Raw genomic sequence first — 7,808 nt, forward strand, 5'->3', positions numbered from 1 at the left:
AGTTTTAGTAGAGACGGGGTTTCACCATGTTGACCAGGATGGTCTCGATCTCTTGACCTCGTGATCCACCCGCCTCGGCCTCCCAAAGTGCTGGGATTATAGGCGTGAGCCACGGTGCCCGGCCCAAAGTAGATATTCTTAAGTATCATTATTTAGTTTACCAGAATATACTTTGCTTGAAAAAAGAAAAGTGTGTGTATGTGTGTGTATATATATATATATATATATAAAATATGTACTTTAAAATCCACATTAATATATGATGTATGTATTATGTTACACACATAATAAACTTGTGTATACTAAAATAAATAATTCTAATACATACAGTATGTATATATGAATACATATATTAAATACATATATTTACAATTGAACTGGGCAGGTGTCAGATCCTTCTTTGTCTTTAATCTCTTTACCAGACTAGAAAATGTTTTAACTCAACCAAAGTCTTTCAGACACCACAAAAATGGCCTCTCCCTAAGAGTCAGTTCTTTTTAGGGAATTGCAGCTGGAAGGTGGTTTGGTATTTGATCTTTCTATAGGTGTGTCAAGCTACAAAGAAATGCTAGTCTGACTCAGTTGGCTGTGCACTCAATGGGGAGGAAGTGCTTGGTATGTTCTTGTTTGTTTAGATAATGCTGTATAATCCAGGAAGGAGCAAGTACACAGTGGAGCAGATGTACAAACTTCCTGCCTTTTAAGAGAAATACCACAATTCTCCAATGATCAAAGACAAGAAAAGAAAGGTAAGATAGAAGAATTGATGGTGGGCTGACTCCTGGCCTTGGACCTCCTGAATTTGTCCTAGTTAAGGACAGGTGGCCAAGTTATTTACATCAGATCTCAACTGTTTTAAAAGAGTAATGCTTCTACTTGCCATTTACAACCGAAAGGGAAACAGAAATTGATAGTTATTGCATCTCTATGTACTAAATGATATAGAGGATATGCGTTATCTATTCCTTGTAATATCCTTGCTGATAAATTATTTTCATGCCAAATTTACAAATATAAATGCCAAGCTTCTGATTAAGAAGTTTACCTAAGTTCATATAGTTAGTAAAAGGAAGAAATGGAAATTAAGATCTGTCAGCTCTAAAGATTAGTTTTCCCTTCCAATTACGCTATGCAGCAAGGAGACAATTAGCCACACTGTCAGAGAGAGGGTAGGAGGAGAGAGAGAGATTTGGAAACATTAGAAATTTATACTGATTTAAAGCTGTATCTTTAATGATCTGAAAGGTTTATATTCAGATGCTTTTGCTCAAATCCTTAAGAGTTACAAAGAAGTAGTAATCTACAAGGCACAACTTTTCTGGGGCATCTTGTCTATTTTTAAAGACATTAATTTCTCTGAATTGTAAGTGACCACTTTTGTTATATTTATGCTTTCTAAATATCTTATTGTACAAATAAGGAAAGCATGGAAGATGGACACTAGTTTGACCCCAGGAAATAGCTTAAATATTATCACTCAGCATGTTACTATACTTTTGGGCCAGAAGACATATCTGGAGGCAAGATATGTATTATAGATCAATGAGGAATTTGATGAGTATACCTTTTGTCCTTTTACTCAACCTTTGAAGGAATCTACTTCAGTAGAGACTTGAACACAGATTTCCACTGATACTCTTTGCCTACTGAAATCCTGATAGTGCAAGTTATCTTCCTTTTCCAAGTACTCACACTAAAGCTTGAGAAAGAATTTTGATTTTGCAATAGGAGCCAGGAGTTGTGTTGCACAAAGCTTTCTATTTAGCCACTTATTTTAGTAGCTTTGCATATACGCTGTATCCAATAGGTTCCTAATCTGAGAGTTCAAGAATCTACAGGTACATAGACAAAGAATAACACCAATCCTCACTGTGGCTGAGTACAAAGCTAATTGACTCTACAGTCTAAAACGCTTAAAAATGACTCACTGGGAACCCATCTGAGACAAAGGAGACAACCTCCCTTAAAGATCAAAGGAGGTCCTGAAGTGTAGTTAGCCGTATGTCAAATTAGCGAGTTTGGTTTCATAAAACTCGCCGTATGTCAAATTAGCGAGTTTGGTTTCATAAAACTCATGTATGAAACATCAGAAAAGATGCAGGACAGGAAGAAGTGTCTATGTTGCTGACAAAGACAGCCTCTTTTGTCATAATATTTTGATCTTGATGAGAGTGAAATCATTTGGGTGGTGGCTGAGAGAATGTTGGTGAAATCATATAGATTTCTCCCTCATATGCAGAAAACACCCAATCGATTCCAACTTACTTTGAAGGAAGTCACACTTGTTCTGTGTAACAGAAAATTTTGCAATCCTGTGAATAGTTAGGATACTCACACAATATTTTAATTATATACAGACACAGCTAAAGGATACACATAATCTCTCATTTCTCAGGATCTTTAATTAGATGAGGGTTTAAGATAACTTCTTAAAAAAAAGTTTAAGAAACATTACTTTGTGATACAATAAATCATCATGGCACATTTTACCTATGTAACAAACCTACACTTCCTGCACTTGTGCTCTAGATCTTAAAAATTAAAAAAAAAAATTTTAAAAAGAAAGAAAACTTCAGGCCAATATCCCTGATGAACACTGATGCAGAATTCTCAATAAAATACTGGCAAATCCCACCGCAAATCAAAAAGCTTATACAATCAAGTCAGCTTCATCACTGGGATGCAAGGCTAGTTCAATATATGCAAATCAACAAATGTAACTCATCACATAAACAGAGCTAAAGACAAAAACACATGATTATCTCAATAGATGCAGAAAAGGCCTTGATAAAATTCAACATTCCTTCATGCTAAAAACTCTCAATAAAGTACATATTGAAGGAACATACCTCAAAGTAATAAGAGCCATTTATGACAAAGCCACAGGCAATATCATACTGAACAGACAAAAGCTAGAAGCATTCCCCTTGGAAACTGGCAGAAGACAAGGATGCCCTTTCTCACCCCTCCTATTCAACATAGTATTAGAATTTCTGGCCAGGGCAATCAGGCAAGAGAAAGAAATAAAGAGTATTAAAATAGAAAGAGAGGGAGTCAAATTGTCTCTGGAGATGACATGATCCAATATTTAGAAAACCCCATTGTCTCAGACCAAAAGTTTCTTAAGATGATAAACAACTTCAGCCAAGTTTCAGGATATAAAATCAATGTGCATAAATCTCAAGCACTTCTATATACCAACAATAGACAAGCAGACAAGCAGCAACAGACAAGTCAAATCATGAATGAACTCCCATCCACAATTGCTACAAAAAGAATAGAATACTTAGGAATACAGCTAACAAGGGAACTGAAGGACCTCTGGCAAAGAGAACTGCTAACCACTGCTCAAGGAAGTAAGACAGGACACAAAGAAATGGAAAAATATTCCATGCTCATGGATAGGAAAGAATCAATATCATGAAAGTGGCCATACTGCCCGAAGTAATTTATAGATTCAATGCTATTCCCATTAAACTAACATTGACATTCTTCACAGAGTTAGAAAAAACTGGCCAGGTGTGGTGGCTCAAGCCTGTAATCCCAGCACTTTGGGAGGCCAAGGTGAGCTGATCACTTGAGGCCAGGAGTTCAAGACCAGCCCAGCCAACATGGTGAATCCATGTCTTTACTAAAAGTACAAAAATTAGCCAGGCATGGTGGTGCATGCCTATAACCCCAGCTACTCAGAAGACTGAGGCATGAGAATTTGAACCTGAGAGATGTATATTGCAGTGAGCCAAGACAGCACCACTGCACTCCAGCCTGGGTGATAGAACAAGACTCTGTCTCAAAAGAAAAAAGAGAGAATTAGAAAAAACTATTTTAAATTTCATATGGAACCAAAAAAAGTCTGTATAGCCAAGAAAAACTCTAAGTAAAAAGAAGAAAGCTGGAGGTATCATGGTACCTGACTTCAAAATATACTACAAGGCTACAGAAACCAAAACAGCACGATACTGGCACAAAAAGAGACACACACACCAATGGAACAGAAGAGAGAACTCAGAAATAAGACCACACATCTATAACCATCTGATCTTCAACAAACCTGACAAAAACAAGCAATGAGGAGAGGATTCCCTACTTAATAAATGGTTCTGGGAAAACTGCCTAGCCATATGCAGAACATTGAAACTGGACCCCTTCCTTACACCTTACATAAAAATTAAAGACTTAAATGCAAAAACTTAAAACTGTAAATCTCTAGAAGAAAATCTAGACAATACCATTCAGAACATAGGCACAGGCAAAGATTTCATGATGAAAATGTCAAAAGCAATTGCAACAAAAGCAAAAAGTAACAAATAGGATCTAATTCAACTGAAGAAACTATCATCAAGTAAATAGACAAGCTACAGAATGGGAGAAAAGTTTTGCAGTCTATCCATCTGACAAAGGTCTGACATCCACAGTCTACAGGAAACTTAAATTCATAAGAAAACAAACAGCCCTGTTAACAAGTGGTCAAAGGACATGAATAGACACTTCTCAAAAGAAGACATCTTCATGCGTCCAACAAACATATTTAAAAAAGCAGAACATCACTGATCATTAGAGAAATGCAAGTCAAAACCACAATGAGGTACTGTCTCACACTAGTTAGAATGGCAATGATTAAAGTCAAGAAACAACAGATGCCGGTGAGGATGCGGAGCAAGGGAAACACTTTTACACTGTTGCTGGGAATGTAAACTACTTCAACAATTGTGGAAGACAGTGCGATGACTCCTTAAACATCTAGAAGCAGAAATATCATTTGACCCAGCAATCCCATTCCTGGGTAAATACACAAGAGAATATAAATCATTCTATTATAAAGATACATGCACACATACATTAATTGCAGCACTATTCACTATAACAAAGACATGGAATCAACCCAGATGCCCATCACTGGTAGACTGGCTAAAGAAAATGTGGTACATATACACCATGGAATGCAATGCAGCCTTAAAAACAAATTGTGATTATATCTTTTGCAAAAACATGGATGGAGCTGGAAGTCATTATCCTCAGCAAACTAACACAGGAACAGAAAACCAAACACCGCATGTTCTCACAGATAAGTGGGAGTGGAACAATGTGAACGCACAGACACAAGGAGGGGAACAACACACAGTGGGTCCTGTCAGGGGGCACAGAGGGAGAAAGAGCATCAGGAAAAATAGCTAATGTGTGCTGGACTTAATACCTGGGTGACGGTTTGATATGGCACACTTTTACCTATGTAACAAATCTGCACACCCTGCACAGGTACCCAGGAACTGAAGATAAAATAAAAAAAGAAAATTGATGAAAAACCACTAGCCTTTTCAATCCTATTAGAAGAGCCACCGCATTAATAAATATTATCTCAATCAAGAAGTAACTCACCAAACATTCTGGATCACTTTGCTGTTGCTTCTCTTACCCTTTTTTTTCCCTCTATTTTCCTCACCCTGGAGAAGAACCAAAGGTGAATGGCATGGGGGGTAAGTAAGGCAGGGATGCTACAGAAAATGTTTCAGCGCTATTGAGAGAGGAAACCCCCTCCCCATCTTCCTCCTCGCAGGCCTCCACCTCTTGCCTCCGGATGAGAAGGAGGGTAAAGAAAGATAAAATACCAAAGAACTGGAATCCATAGTCAAGCGGCTTGCTGACGCCACTGACCAGTCCATAATGAGGCCTAAGGACTGGGAAGATAACTCCCTTTTCGGTTCCCAATGTCTAAGCTATCTATAAGCCTTGAAAGTGTGGCGAAGAATGTTATCACTACCAGCCAGAGCCTGGAACTGGGTGATGCCCTCCAGGTTTACACCACCCAGACACCCTCCTGGGAATACCTCTGCCAGTTAATGATTTGCTGCCTTTGTCTTGTCTCTGTAAGCCCCCTTCCCTGCCTATTCCCGCGTGTGCCGCATGTGAACTAGCAAATCATTGAAGCCAAAGACTGTGAGGTCAGCTGCCCGGTCAATGGGCAATAACACAGTTTCACCTCTGCTCCCCGTTTAGAGTTGTCAACCCTTAAAAAGGGAAAGAAGCTGCTTCTTGGGGAGCTCAGTGGTTAAGGCATTAGCCTGCTGAAGCTCCAGGCCAAATAAAAAGCCACTTCCTTTCTCAGTTCGGTGTTGGAGAGGTTTTTTGGTCTGATGCCGCTCCTGCTACACTATAAAAAGTTAATCAGGTGCTTCTTTAATTAATATCAACACTGTGCACAATTTATGCTGCGTATTCCCAGGATATCTCACTACTGTCATTCTGGGTAAGTCTATTATCCACGGGGTTAAAGGCAGGGCATGAGGAGGCAGACTGGCTCTATTTTAACCCAGCCTCACGGCTTACTGGCTGTGTGCCCCTATACAAGTTACTTAACCTCTCTGGGCTACAGTGAAAGGGGGATAACCATAGTCCTATCACACAGGGTTGTTTATGACAGTTACACTAGTTTATATTCATAAAGCTCTTAGAAAATATCAGAAATATAGTAAGCACTAAGCAAACATTTCTGTCTTTTTTTTGGTATAAATTTAAAGGGTACAAGTGCAGTTTTGTCACATGAATATTTTGCATAGTGGTGAAGTCTGGGCTCTTAGTGTAATCTAAATAAAATAAATAAGGTTTACTTATCTGGTTATTTTCCAGCTATTGGATTTTGAAAATTACTCCTATAATTTGACTTTCTTGACCCTATTCTCCCCATTCAGCTTTCAATACGTACACACCATTTAAGTGATATATATTATTCCAGTGCAAATCACACCACTGTATCTCACATGCATTGTCCATGTCTATGAAAACATATTAATAATAACTCCTGCTATGGTTTCCTTTGGCCCTTATTTTATCATTCCAGTTTCATGGAACACAGCTCTTTCCATAGAATTAGAGGGAAAAAAAGAGCCCTGTAAAGGTCGTTAATTTTTTTTCTTTACCTCTGCCACCCACTTTCAAGCCAAACCACACACATAAATCACCCCAGACTTTTTCTTCATCACAATGTGGTTTCCATTCACGTCTACTCTGCCCTAAGGAAATCATTTTCGTTACAGGTGGGCAAATTCACCACTAATGGCATTACCCTATGTTTTCAGGAAAACTTTCGAGGGCAAAATAGCCCCATTAAAGTTGCCAGTTTCACTGGTTTCTGGTCACTGATCAAGTTTAATTATTTCCGGTGCCATTGTTGAAAACCCAGAAACCAATTTCTCACTCACAATTCATGGTCACACTGGATAATCTCATGGCAAAACTCTCAAACTGCTTCCGTAATAGACTTCCTCAATTCTTTTTTTAGACAGTAACTACAAGGTGAAAATCTGCTATTTCATTGTTACTAGGTCATAAGTTCTCATTAAACCCTGTGATTTCATAAGAAAAATATAGGTAGTTAATCCAGTTGAAAAAAAATAAAGACAGTATGGAAGCTGGTTGTGTGAAATTTTCATCATTAATTGCTTGATTTAACAACTACACATCAAAACAAACCTCTGGTAAAATATTAAAAATCCTATAGGTTCAAAATACTGGCTTGAGGTTTTTTTAAGCACCGCATTTTTGGCACATGGTGGGTTAGGATGAAAAAGAATGAGGCATTGTGCTTTATTGCAGACAGCCTCCCAACCTATTCTTGAAAAATGTTTCTGCTTATATCTGGCATCAGCTGTTTCTTCAGAGTTCACATAAGTAAGGCTGTGAATCTCTCCTGAATCTCTCCTGTATCTCCTCTTGTGACTACACCCGACTGATCATCACATAAAAGAATGCAGAACAATAACCTAGAATCCTGTCTTATTCATCAAAAAACAGCTAATCTCAAAATCCAGTTT

Source organism: Cebus imitator, unplaced genomic scaffold (genome assembly GCF_001604975.1).
Source record: "Cebus imitator isolate Cc_AM_T3 unplaced genomic scaffold, Cebus_imitator-1.0 Scaffold165, whole genome shotgun sequence".
NCBI classification, from domain to species: domain Eukaryota; kingdom Metazoa; phylum Chordata; class Mammalia; order Primates; family Cebidae; genus Cebus; species Cebus imitator.